This window comes from Propithecus coquereli, unplaced genomic scaffold, assembly GCF_000956105.1.
Source record: "Propithecus coquereli isolate 6110/MARCELLA unplaced genomic scaffold, Pcoq_1.0 Scaffold37, whole genome shotgun sequence".
Lineage (NCBI taxonomy): Eukaryota > Metazoa > Chordata > Mammalia > Primates > Indriidae > Propithecus > Propithecus coquereli.
The window spans coordinates 1,991,432-2,005,833 of NW_012149396.1; the positions used below are offsets into that span (position 1 = coordinate 1,991,432).

The 14,402-nt window shown below is 36.5% G+C and overlaps 1 protein-coding gene across 1 annotated transcript in view; it reads left to right on the forward strand.

The window, feature by feature from the left end:
• Positions 1 to 14,402, forward strand: part of DCC (DCC netrin 1 receptor) — a 1,232,106-nt gene that overhangs the window by 227,931 nt on the left and 989,773 nt on the right. The window lies entirely within an intron of this gene.

The window sequence follows — 14,402 nt, forward strand, 5'->3', positions numbered from 1 at the left end:
GCACAGGCACTGGTCCATCAGAATGGATGTGGTCAACAATCCATGTGGTCTTACCAGTGGCCTGACTCCCTGTCCGCACCCCGAATGGTAACACTGATTTCTAGGCTTAGTGCAAAGTAACAGATAAATACTTGTGCTTAATTAATCTCTACAAAGATACACAGATAAGTCTTTGCCATCTATGGGTGACCAAAGAAGAGTTTATAATCTGAGAGTAGTTTTTCTTTTTTCCCTCTAGTTAAAAGACCATTAAGCTATTAGAGTAATGGATTATACATTGTCGATTACAAGTAGATAAATGTCTTTAAATAGGTTGTTTCTTTAAAAATCAATAGTGAATGTAATTCAGTCAGCATTAAAAATATTCTGCAGTTATATTATCAAAAACATCGAAGTTTTAGCCACATTACCCCCAAAAGAAAATTTTATCTTTTTATTTATGGAAAATATCTACCATTGCTTCAAATTAGATACATTAAAAACCATTTGATTCTATCAAGAAATAAAACCCCAGTTAGTACCAGGCTGCCATGACCTTAGAGGACAAATGCACCTATGAAAATTCTTTTGGACTTTTAGATTTTTAAAATTTTTCTTTAAAAATGCATGCTCATTATGGAAAAATAAAATAAATAATTTTTATTAAAGTTAAAATATATAATAAAATATTTCTCAATTTAAAAAAGTAAAATTACCTATTTTACTGCTAATGTTTTGGTGTGTAGCTTTTAGGCTTTTTAATTATAAATAAAAATTAAATAAAACAATATCACTTTATAAACTGCTGTTTTTCACTTAATACATTATTAATGTTCCCACAACATAATTCTTATTGGCTGCATGAAAGTCAATTATGACCTCTATTCCCAAACCTTTCACTTATAAATGTGAAGTCATTGTTTGTGCTTTCCTGCCTGTATAAGTTATTTCTTCCTTTTGTTTTTTTTTTTTTTTTCTTTTGAGACAGAGTCTCACTCTGTTGCCCAGGCTAGAGTGCAGTGTGTGATCATAGCTGATCATAGCTCACTGCAACCTCAAACTCCTGGGCTCAAGTGAGCCTCCTGCCTCACTCAGCCTCTCAAGTAGCTGGGACTATAGGCACACACCACCATGCCTGGCTAACTTTTTCTGTTTTTGGTAAAGATAGGCGTTTCACTCTTGCTCAAGCTGCTCTCGAACTCCTGACCTCAAGCTGTCCTCCTGCCTCAGCCTCCAGAGTACTAGGATTACAGGTGTGAGCCACTGTGCCTGGCCTGTTTCTTAATATGAATTCATGAAAATGCAATTGCTTGGTCAAAGTGTGTACACATCTTTAAGGTCTTCAGTGTACATTGCCAAATTACTCCTTTCAAATTCTTAAGCATTTTATAAGCAGTTATATAGTCACTGGAAGAATTGGTAACAGTCGTATGTTACTCGGGTAAAGAGAAAGTAAATTTTCATCTTCTAGCAGAATTTAAAAGCAAACATGCTTTGGTCTTTCATTTTTCTATTTTTACTTTTGCCATTTTCATCTACAATGACAAAAGGGAAATATCTGAGATAAGTCAAGAATTGAACTCCCAGTTTTTTCAAGTACTCTTTCTAGTTCACATCTGGAATGGAAATAATAATAACTAAAAATAACCAGATCAATAGTTCTCTGGGGCACTGAAGAAGGAGCTTGTTCCAGAGGAAGATGGGGAGCCTTTCTCAAAAGTCTTAGGATTTGATTCAATATAATTATTCAGCTGTTTCTTCATCTTTTCTTCAAGATCCTTAGTCAAAACCAGCTCAAAGAGGACAGAATTGTGCATTACCCAGGCTAGCTGTGCATTAACTTGCATGATAGAAGTCGACACTGTCAGTTAGGTTCCTAGCGGGATCCATGTTACGAAGGCTCAGTCTAATAACTCCTTTCTCCCAGAGAAATTGGAGAAACACTGACCTTGTCGGTGCCTTGAGCAGAATAGCCAAAGGACCTAGGCGACAGGCAGAATTTAAACCTCATTATTAGCTTTCATGGTAGAAATAAGCAACTGAAGTAAGGCATGGAAATGGGGAAAAGGATCATGTCTTTGCAGGTTTGACCGTTGTTTGAATTGCTTAATGAGATATTAAAGGGCAAATATTATTTCCTCTGTCAAAGTTCCATCTCTTCAGGGTACAGGAAAGTTTTTAAGCATATCTATGTTTAGCCCTTCACCATAATCCTCAGGTAGTAGTTACTGGCAAATAGGTTTATTCAATCATGGTTTCATGGCTGAGTCTAAGACTAAGTTTTATGTATTTACATCCTCTTGTGAAAAAGATTTTTTTTTTTTCCCACTTCCTGCAGTGTCTTATCCAAAATATTCTTGAAGCTGAGAAGTTGGCTTCAGCTGCTTCTCTGAAAGCCATTTTACAACTTAGTGGGTTTTTCAGTAGCCAGAGTCTGGCCAGTTTTCTAAAAGGCCCAAGAACTTGAACTACACAGATTGATTGCTCACATGGTGTGGTCTGCATCTTCCCCTACCCAACCCTCCTTCAGCGGCGGGGGCCCACTGGTGCCCAGAACACAAATCACTAAGGTCAAGACTTTGGGTTGACGTTTTTTATCAAGAAATTCCCTTTTTCAAATGGAAATGGGAAGAAACTGTTAACAGTTAATTTATCTGTCATCTGTTAACTGCTAACATTTTTATCTTTTGGTACTTTTTGCTTTGCTTTATTTTTTGAAATTATTTTAATATTTAATAAAAATATTAATTTTCTGATTTTTAAAAATTAATACATATATAATCTGAGATCAATGCATTGATCTTAACACAAACTTTTTAATCACCTATGGCAGGGCTTTTCAACCTCAGAGCGGTTGGTATTTGAGGCCGGATAATGTTTTACCACATGTGGAAATGAGGAAGGGGGGATTCCTGTCCATTTTAGGATAGTTAGCAGTGTCCCTGGCCTCTATCCGTTAGATGAGAGTAGCAATACCCCTTCCTCATTTTGACGGCAAAGGATGCATCCAGATATTGTCAAATGCCTTTTCAGGGGCAAAATCACCCCTTTCCAGTTGAAACCACTGATCTGTAAATAGTAAGGCACCGATTCATTCCTCCAATCTGGGTTGAGCTCCTGAGGGACATGAACACACAGAAGTTCCTGCCCTCATGTATATTCCAGTGCTTGTTAAAGATCTTGGAAAGTAAAAAAAGACCTGCAAAGCCGTATATTTCAATGTGAGAGGGCAAAATAGGGAGTAGGTACCTGGGTAGGAGAGAACTCCAAAGGGCTATTCTTTTATTATTTTACCCAGGGCCTGCCATCTTTGAGGTAAGATTATGCTAAATTATAGCTATAGAAAACTCTAAGAAAGAAGGCACTCTGAATGGGTATCTTTTTTCTTCCTTCTGGACGTTTTAGATCAAGAACTCACACACATATAACTGGTTCTTTAAAAATGGCTCAGAATGAGAATTATTCCATTAGCAGAATTAATCAGATCACCGTCAAAAACTGTGATTTACTCATTCTTTTCTGATATTTCCTTGGCTATTTCTCCAAGCCCAGGAGCCCCAAGTTCTCCTCTTCGTTTTAGCCATTGACACCTCCCCACTCATGTCTAGGTGTGTCTTGGTGACCTACTCTGCCTTAGTGACTTTATACTGCCTGTTGGAGAGGAGACAAGAACCGAGACGTTGTTGTTCCTTTTCTGTTACCACTTTGATCTTATTTTGGCTTGATTCTTCCTCACCCCACATTGCACGCAAGAGGCAGGGTTCTAGGTCTTCTGCTGGTTTGAGACTTTATTTTTGTTGAGAGCACCTGAAGGATCACAGGAGAGAAGTTTTTCTACTCTAAAGATTTCAGCTGTGGAATGCATCAATTCCCTCTCCAGTTCTCATGTAGGGTCATCTTGCCAATGTCTCTTGCATCACAAAAATGCATAGTCCATCTCCCGGAAGGAGGAGCAAATTACAGCACAAAGACTTAACTGACACAGAATTCACATGTTATTGATTAACAAGTCCTTGCTAAAAGGATCAATCATCTCTTTCCAAGCCTTCTTTATTCCATCCCTAAAGAAGGCCGGTCCCTCCCATTAACCAAACTCCTTGGGAATGCCCTCATTCTCAGTTGAACTATTTCTTGACATCTCTGATGGTCTCTGGAGATGAATCATCCCTTAGTCTTTGGGTGTCACAATTTTGCTTTGTCTTTAGGTGGGTAGCACCCTGATCCTCATTATAAAAGCTTCCCTGGGAAATATGTTAAGATCATCAAACCCAATTATTTTCTCTATTCCAGACATTACAATTTCTTTCCCTAACTGAACTTGCTCATTATAGACACATTTATTATCCCTGCTGCTCTAAGAAATGTGTTCCTCCTTTGGTTAAAATCACAACTCATCCCAAACAAGCCACTCTCTCCACTTAATACCCCAGAGTAACTTCTCATTTGGGAATTCAGCTTCCTCCAGTAAAAGGCCTCACATTATCCCTTCATCATTACCTATCAGTGTTTTCTTACAGTGTTATAATTACCTAATAGTCACATTTGATTCTATCCCAATTGGTATGAGATCATGTTTTCAATCCATACATTCGTGAAACCATAGATTTTGAGGTAGGTCTCTGAAAGCACAGAATTTTACATGCGTGTAAATTTGTAAGCAAGAGCAAGGGAGGATATAGGACCTGCATGGTAAATGCTGGACCAGAACGAGTTAACAAAGCTTAGCTAAGAAATGTTTTCCCCTTTAATTCTTCTTTTGGATGCTTCTCTTAAAGACAACAGATTTAATACCAGCACTTTGATCCATATTCAGGCACTTTAAAAGGGTTACAACCTGTACAGATTACAGCTTTTATGGAATGGTATATGTTTTATCACTGTTGGCTACTATTTAGATGACTCAGCACTTACATTCTTTTTGGAACAGATCTAGAAGGTACCAGTCTCTCATTCACTTCATTTATTTATAGTGTTCACCTAATAGTGACCTTCTTTTAGGGCAGCCTTCTACCCATAAGAATTTCCAAGTAATGGAACTAACATTCTGCTACTGGATTCCAAACACACTCACTTGGGAAACACGTTTCATATATGTTGTGTTCAAGCAAACAAATCTATATGTTCTACTTCAGATGATGATGTAAATTAGACCACTTCCCTGGTGAGTTCAACAGTGTTCTTATGGCACATTGAATCTGCAGGAACCTTAGGGGTCATCTAACCCAGTAATGCTCAAAGTTGTGGTTCCCCAACCCAGCAGCATCATGTGCATCACTAGGGTTTGCTAGAAATGCAAATTTTAGGGCCCCGCCCCACATCTGGGCCAGGTAATCTGTATTTTAACAAGTCCTTCAAATGATTGTGTTACACATTTGAAACCATTGATCTAACATACTCTGATTACAGTTGAGAAACTGAAACCCAGAGTAATAAAATGATCCGCTGAAAGACATAGAATAGACTGAGCTAGTGATGGTATCAGAATGGGAACAATTCCTAATACTCTCTCAGTTCTCCTATACTGCCAATGAGGTTGCCTTCTATACACGGGCAAGATTGAAATCCTGTAATTTTCAATAGCTGGGGCCGTATCCCTCGTACACGGCCACTTTTCCATTCGGGAGTCTCCATATTTGTTTCCTCCCTGAACTTCACTTTTTTTGCTTGGATATTTTGTGAGCATCTGAACAAGTACATTCAGCCACTTTTTAAAAATCTCCCAGGTCTTCCTTTGCATGGGGGCTTTGTGTGTTTTTTGTTTCCTGTTTTGTTTCACCACATGTCCGCTCTTTTGAATCCGAATCTCCACAAGCAGCAAGAAAGACTTGGTGAAATTCTTTTTATTTTTGCCAGAAAAGTCAAGCTAAATGCAATTCCATCTCCTAAAGTCAATTTGCAGGAGGCGTCTTTGAAACAGCCTATGAAATTGTGAGCAAATGAAGTTTCATCTTGCTGTTAACGAGGTTGCCTTGCCAAACCTGTCAGCGCTGGAGCTGACCCTTTCGTGTTACAGTGTCTGCTCCAGCTGGTGCTATTGGCTGTTAATCAGAAGTGTTTATACTTTTTCATTCTCACTTGATTTCCACTAGCCTACCCAACTTGGCATTCGGAGTTGGTTCATTGCGAAGAATATTGTTGCAGCCCTGTCCTGACATTTCACTGTCAACTGCCAGTGATGGGTCAATATTGCTTCTGCTACTCTTCACGAAGTAGAAAATATGTGATCACACCAATTAGGTGGTTTAAGCAAATTTTTCTATTCAACCTTCCTCTTAGCTGCCAAAACTGGTCTAGAATTTGAGGGGAAGACATGGAGTTATTAGAGACCAAACCCTTGGCTTAGGGTGCTAAAAAGATTAGCCTGGTGAAATACCAAAATCTTTGGGAGGGCAAAGATCGAAGTCAGGAAACACAGGAACCCATGCACCCTATTCTATGTGCACATTGACTACAAATGGAATAATTGATCATTTGGAAACAGTTTTCAGGAAGTTAAAGCATATTAATCTTAATGATATTCAAGTGGGACATTGAACAAAATGCTGTAAAGTCTGCTCAATATCCTTGTCTCTGTTTCATGGTTGTGAGCTTATTTGCAGGATTGAGGAACAATGGAGATATTACAGAGCTTCTGAGCTTGTTTGATTTATAACAGCACCAAATCATTTGGATGTCCTTCTGTTCATCAATTTAGCTCCTCCTCATTCTTATCTTTTTTATTATTTTTTTTTCCTCAGTTTTGACATCTGCACCTAAACAGCCCTGTTAGTTATATTTTAGGTAGCATGACATTGGAAATACATGTATGTATTTCGTGTATGTACATATGTATGTATGCATTGTAGGGTTAGTGAAAACTGGATTCAAATTCCCAGCTCATTTTCATCAACTTGTGTGGCCAATAGCAGGATGTTAAATTTCTCTGAGCCTATTTATATCTCAGAGAATACAAGGTTTCTTTTAATACTTTTTACTGTTCTTTTTGTGTGCCAAGCATTATGCTAAATGCTGGGGCTACAAGAATAAATAATAGAGAAACTTACCAAAAGGACCAAGGGACCACAAAGCAGGGCTACGTTCAAGAACCCCAATATGATTTCCTGATGGAAAGTAGATATTAGCTGAGTCTCAAAAGGGAATGAGGTAGGTAGATAAATATGTTTGGAAAAGCATTCCCAGCAGAAGTTAGCATCTAAGAATTGTGTGGAGGCACAAGAATGCATGGAAATTCAGATGCAAGGAGTGGATACAGAACCATAAATAGCAGAGCTATAAATATGGAGCACAGAATGTGTGGTGGGAGGTGAACAGTGGCCAGGAAAAGGCCTCGAGAGCCAGCTATTGGCCTCCTATGCACGTGGAGGAGCTCAGACTCTATTTTCTTGTGAAGCGTAGTCCATGTATCAATTTAAATATAGAAGTTCATAGTCGAATGCAAATTTGCATTTGGATAGCGTCTTAGTGTGTTTTGTGCATAGTGCTATAAAATACCTGAGACAAGACTGGGTAATTTCTGAAGAACAGAAACTTATTTTTTTATAGTTCTGTGGGCTTGGAAATCCAACTTCAAGGGACCAGCAGGTTTGGTTGCTGGTAAGGGCTGCTCTCTGTTTCCAAGATGGCGCCTTGATGCTGCATCCTTCAGCCCAGAGAAATATATCCTCACGTAGCAGAAGGGCAAGAGAGAGGACCTCCCTTCATCAAGCTTTTATAAGGGAGCCTATTTATGTGGGAGGAGCCCTCATGGCCTAATCATCTCTTAAAGGACATACCTCTCAATATTGTTGCATTGGGGGGATTAAGTTTCAACATGAATTTTGGAGGGGACACAAATATTCAAACCATAGCAGAGGGATCACTTGGGTGGCAGCGTGGTTAGCACATTAGAGGAGAGAAAGACTGGAGCTAAGTAGCCTGGCGCACAGTGGTCTGCCTGGGAGACAGATTTTGAGTCCTTCCTTAAATGGGCTGTGTTAGAACTGTAGCCACTTTACGGATGCTGTGAGTAGTATTATAAATAATAAAGCAGTGCTGTTCTTTCTAAACTCGGGGTCAGCGAACTTTCTCTGCAGAGGGCCACATAGTATATATTTTGAACTTTGTGTGCCATGTGGTCTCCATCACAACTACCCAATTCTGCCATTGTGGAGTGAAAACAGGCATAGACAATACAAAAAAGAGTAAGTATGGCTATGTTCCAATAATCCAAATTTGAATTTCACAAGTTTCCATGTGTCAAGCAAAAGTATTCCTCTTTTGATTTATTTACAAACATTTAAAAACACAAAAAACATTCCTAGCTTGAAAACCATATGCAAATAGGCAGCAACTGCATTTGTCTTTGTGTTGTAAGTCTCTGCCCCTGTTCTAAACCATTGTTCCTTTGTTTCCTATTTTTCCTTGTAACCATGCCATTCCCTTTTTGTGGTTCTTAAAACCGAGCTTTTAAATAATTTCATAGCATCATATTTCTCATTTTTAAATGTTTTTTCCTTTTGTTCTGCCTTGTTTATGAAATCCTTTTTCTTTCTTATAGTCATTAAACTATTTTCCTATAGAATTTTTTTTCTTCTTGAAGTTTCAAAATTGTTTTTTTTTTTTTTTTTTTCTCTTCACATTCGGGCCATCAGTTCACCTGAAATAGAATTGTTAATACAATATGAAGTTTGAATCAGATTTGTTTCTCCCTCTCCTCCCCACATTGATAACCAACTTTCTCAGCTCTATTTATTGAAATGACCATATTTTCCCCCCTCTTCCAAAATCATACTTCTGTAATACATCAAATTTGCATGTACACGTGAACCTGGTTCTAGATGCTTATTTCTCTTGCATTGGTCATTTGCATATCCTTTTGCTAGGGGTACTATGCTTTCTCAATTATTATAGTTGTTTTATAAATCTTGATAGTTGGACAAGTAAATAGCCCTAACTTATTTTTTTTCAAAATAATGTTTGGCTTTTAACATTTTGTTTTTCCATGTACATATTAGAATCAGTTTAAGTTGCCGCAAAAATTCATTGGATTTTAATAGAGTTCCTTTGAACTAATAGATCAATTTGAGTACAGTGAACATCTTTATAATATTGAATCTTTTTATAGATGATCCTTATATGTATAACTTTATTTCTTTGAGTCTTCTTTAATTATTTTCATTAAAGCTTTGCAATTTACTCCTTAAAGATCTTGCACAGTTTGGTTATGTTTTTTTTTTTTTTTTTTAAACTGGGCTTTAATTGCTTTTTAGTTTTTCTTTTCACTGACATTTTGAAAATTACAAAATATAAGTATGTGTTCATGTTAGACTTCTGCCACTTAAATGGAAATAACATTTGTAGCTTGTCAAATATTTTTTGAGTTTCAATGTGTTAAAAATTCTTGCCTCCAGTGAGTACACTGAGACTTTTGGACGTAACTGAAAGGTATGCTGTGCCAGGATTATGAAATGAGAGGTCCCATGTTGATGAAAATGAAGGTCGTAAGTACTTTCAGCGGGAGGAGTTTTACATGTGGGACATGAACTGCTTCTGAGTAGAATTTCAAAAAGAAGCCCAAAGTATCATAAATGGCATGGTTATTTGATTAAGTTGCTGTTTTCTAAAGAGATAAGTCCATCTGGTTGTATTTATTTACTAGTTTTTTAAAGAAACAGTCTATTACTCTGAATACGTTATTTAATGTTTATTTGCATATCTACATACAGTCTCCTATGACTGCGATCCCCAACCCCTGGGCCGCAGCCCAGTACCAGGCCGTGGCCTGTTAGGAAGTGGGTGCACTTCACTGCCTGAGCTCCTCAACATCCCCCACTCCCACCCGACCCTCCCCACCCACCCCTGGTCTGTGGAAAAATTGTCTTCCATGAAACCAGTCACTGGTGCCAAAAAGGTTGGGGACCTCTGTTGTATGACATATGTGTGCTTTCCATTTAATTTTTGATCATAGCAAAGATTCAAATTTCTGATTTTAATCTCTGAAATTTTGATCCAATTTGTAGTTTACATCTTTTCTTTTTCCTGTTGAGAAGTAGTTATAGATTTCTGTGCTCACCTGCCTTTGTAAACATCAAATCTCTTGTTAGCTTGCTCCCTTAGGTAGACTGTCAATAATCCAAGCTTATTCAGTTTTCATCTGTGTATCTTGACTTCTTCTAGTTCTGAAGCCTCTAATTACAAACTGAAGGAGTTTGTCATTTTATCTTTTTCCTTCCTCCTAATGGCAAATAAATCTGAACTTTTCTTCTTTGAACTATCAGGTGTTTTTGAGGTTGTCACTTAGCATCAAGAGTTTCCCAAGATTTCAGGCATTCTTAAAAACTGCCACAACCTTCTGTCCTACATGTTATCAATAGTCATTTAAAATTTTGTAGAATTATTGTAATATAAATACTTGTGTTATAGATATCTTTGCATGCCTGTACTATCTCAAGTGTATATGTTATTCTGGTCCACATTTTGCTTCCATCTTATGCAAAATTAAATCTAAAATCTTTAGATTCTGGTTCATGATTAATATTAATATTCCAGTTCCTGATTAATACTTAAGTCCTGAATACTCATTGAGCACATTTTTCTGTAACTTCCACACTCTTCCTGGCTTATCTTACAGTAAATTTACGTTATTGCTTCTCCCATGCACTAAGTACTTGCTCTTGTGTGAATTTCTCTTACTTTGGATCAATAGTCATCGTTGCAATTTTGTAAATAAATTAAAAGTAAAAGAATTTTGCATCTTATATGTAAAAAACGTGCACATGGGAATCTATCCAACATATAGTTCATTCTTCAAATGAAAATATTCTCATATCTATGATCCTAAAGGGAGGTCTAACTTCTGATGGACACAAATGTGTTAACTTGAATATGTGATTATTTCCCAAATGTTTCTTTGGTTGTGAGAATGCTCTTATGCATATTATGAATAAAATAGAAAGCCTTGATTTATTCAGTGATGGGGCATTCTTGTAAATACATGTTTCTATACAAGTTATATAGTTAACCATACAGAGTCTTCTATTTTATCCCTTACAGTTAATTTTTTCAAATGTCTGTGTCTGCTTCCCATAACAACAAGATATATATATATATATATATATATATATATATATATAATATGGAAATAGGTTTCAATTTACAAAATAATTCTTTGAAATGCTTATTTTTCTTCTTCAACATTGTGCCAACAAAGAATCAGTGACAACTGGTTCTGTATAAACATTCTACCTGCCAAGAATAACTCATAAATTTAATAAATCATGTGCATAATGCAACCAGTTAAACACTTTCTTTAAGAATATGCCTTTATTAAAATAATGTATGTTCAAGAATAAGTTGTCTTCTCTTCATATTAATACTGAAAGGAAATACAGGATAAATACAAAGAGATATAACTTTTTACAATTAAAAAGACTTTAGCAAATAAATTTCAATACAACATACTTTTTAATCCAGTAATTATCATGATTTAGTTTATTTTGACAGTTACCATGTGACAAAGTGTAGTACCTCCTTTCCATATCCCTTACATCTATCGGTTTAGGATTGCTTTGCATAATTAAGAGCTATGGATTATTGTAAAAGTTAACCTGGAATATTAAGTTGAAATACTGCTTCCTGATATAATACAAACTGTAGAGGATAAACAGGCGCTGTCTTACCTATTGTTCAGTAGATACAAAAAATCAAACATTTATGTTGACAAGAAAAGAGTATCTTCTTTTCTCGATGAGTCAAAACACAGTGCTTTTCACAATGTAGCCCACAGATTACTGCTTCAAAATTACTCGAGAAGTACTTTTAAAGTGCAGTTTCCAGTGACCACCTTCAGACCTGCTCAATCAGAACCTCCAGGGATGGAGATGGGGAAGTTGTTATTTTAAATAAGATTACTCTGGATGAACCAATACATACTAAAATTTGAGGCAACTTTCGAACTAGAAAGAATGTATGCAACATAGTGGTTCTAGTTCAACTCCAGCTGACAACAATTGGGACCTTGGGCCCCTCATTTATCTAGTTTTGGGCCTCTCTGCTTTCTCATCCATTAGATCAAGAAGTAGGAGCATGTAATCTCTAAATCCCTTCCAGCTATAAAATTCTATAGATGTAGCATTTTTTAAGACAGTAAAGAAAAAGGATAGAAAAACTATCAAGATGGGAAAACTAGGTAGAGGGAGAACAGATTTTATAAAAGCCATAGAGAAAGAAAGCAAAATAAAAGTTTAACTTAAAAAGTTGTTTTTCATGTTATTCTTTGAAAACTATAAGCACCTTTGAGAAACCCTAAAAACATATTGAAGTTAACACACACACACACACACACACACACACACACACACAGACACACACACACACACATTTAGTCTCTTAACTTAAAACTTAAATTGACAAAGCAAGGCATATATCACAAAACAAATTCAAAAAAAAAAACCTACAGTTAAATACAGAGAAAAGAAAAACAGAAGAAAGCAATACCGCAAACATTAGGCCTCAGGAGATAATCTTTTTAATCCAATAAAGAAAAAACCTAAAAAGATAGAAGCTAAACTACTTTCCCTAGAGTGTTTTATATAAAACAATGTAAGCTTCTCTTTATTTAATTTACACAGATTGTTCTATTTTTCATGTTTACTTTCTTGTTTTACATACTTGTTTACTAACAAATTTATAACTATGTCTTCTTCTGAATTTTGAAATGTGACTATAATTTCTATCAGGGCTCCTATTTCCTTGTCAATAATTGCTAGGTTTATAGTAATGCTTGGGTATGTGTAAAAGGTAAAATACATACATACATATATACATAAATAAAGGTGGCATCTAAGATAATAAGTAGAAAAGTTCTCAATTAATTATCTCAGCAATCCTTTTCATCCACCACTGCCAAATTAATTTTATTAACATGTGTTTTCTTCATGTAATCCTGCTGTTCAAGAACTAAAAGCCTCATCTTGGCATTTGAGGCTTCATTCCATCAACGTGACCAAATGTCTCCTTCCTCATCAACTTTATTACCTCAACTCAGTCTGTCCCATCTCAATGATCAGCTCATCAGGAAGCTTCTCAAGGAACAGGGATTATCTCCTAACTTTTATGTATGTCCGTTACTGTTTCATTCAGGTACCTACGAGAAACAGGAATGGCTTCAACAGTTGGTGTGGTTATTTTATTCCCCTCGCAGTGAGAAATCTGGAGGAATGCAGTTGCTGTAATCTTTTAAGCAATGCCCTTTCCTTCATGTTTGAAAAGTGGCACTTCCTATTATTTCTGCATTCAGAGTAGAAAGAACAGAGGATGGAAGAAGATTGCACTATCTGTGTCTGGCCTTTCTTATCGAGAAGGAAAAGGCTTTGCCAGAAGTCCCCTCCCCAGACTTCCACTGACATCTCACAGGCCCAAATCACACATGACATGACCACTTCTAGCTGCAAGGGAAGCTTGGAAGTCAAGCGTTGGCTCTCCTACATTTATAGTGTGAGGCAAAGGACAAGGGTATAATGGAATGGATTGAGGTAGGCATTCAATAGCATTGCCCACCATATGATCACTGTTATTCCTTTGCTTTATTACATTTTATGCTGTACTTGTAGTCTCTCTACATGATCATGGGGTAAGCTATTTCTTCAATTACTTTATATACTTTTCAAGAGCAGAAGTTAGTGTTCGCAGGTTTTGTACCTCAAAGGGATTAGTTCAAAGTAGGCTCTTAATAAATATAATATTTATTAGTATCTATTTTAATGCACACTCTTATCTGGGGGGCAGTATGGTTTACTATAAGGAGCAGAGGTTTCTGGAATCAAAAAAGTGGAATTGGAATCATTAATCTCCCATTTAATAGCTATATCGTGGTCACTGACTTGTCATGTAACAGCTCGGAAACTCCTTTTCTTCAAAATGGAAGAAAACTATAAAACTTACTTCATTAGGTTTCTTTGAGAGATGAACATAAATATGCATGTGAAAGCGTATTCTAAACAATTAAGAACTAGGTTGGAAGAAAGAAGCACTGGTATTAATGTAATATTTCTAAAATTCTGGAGGAAAAATAGGCAAAGTGGCAGGTTTGCAAGAGGAAGTGGAAGCTATTCCTCTATTGTTATATGACATTTCTTTTAAAGTAGTACAACTAAACCAGGAAAGAGACAGCAATTACAACTAATAAGCTATTGCATTCGATTTGTTAGGCTTTCACGACTGCTTCTACAGTTGCTAAGATTAACTTGCCATTTGTTCTGATATTATTGCAGCAGTAAGCAGCATAAAAAGATGTGGCACTTTAGAATAAATGTAGAACTCAAGAAAATACAGGCTAATCAACAGTCTTGCTCAATAGGGAATACAGAACACAGAAGAAATTTACAATTATATGTGGACAATAGCATTCAGCTATATATTACTGCTATGATTTAGATACTGAACAG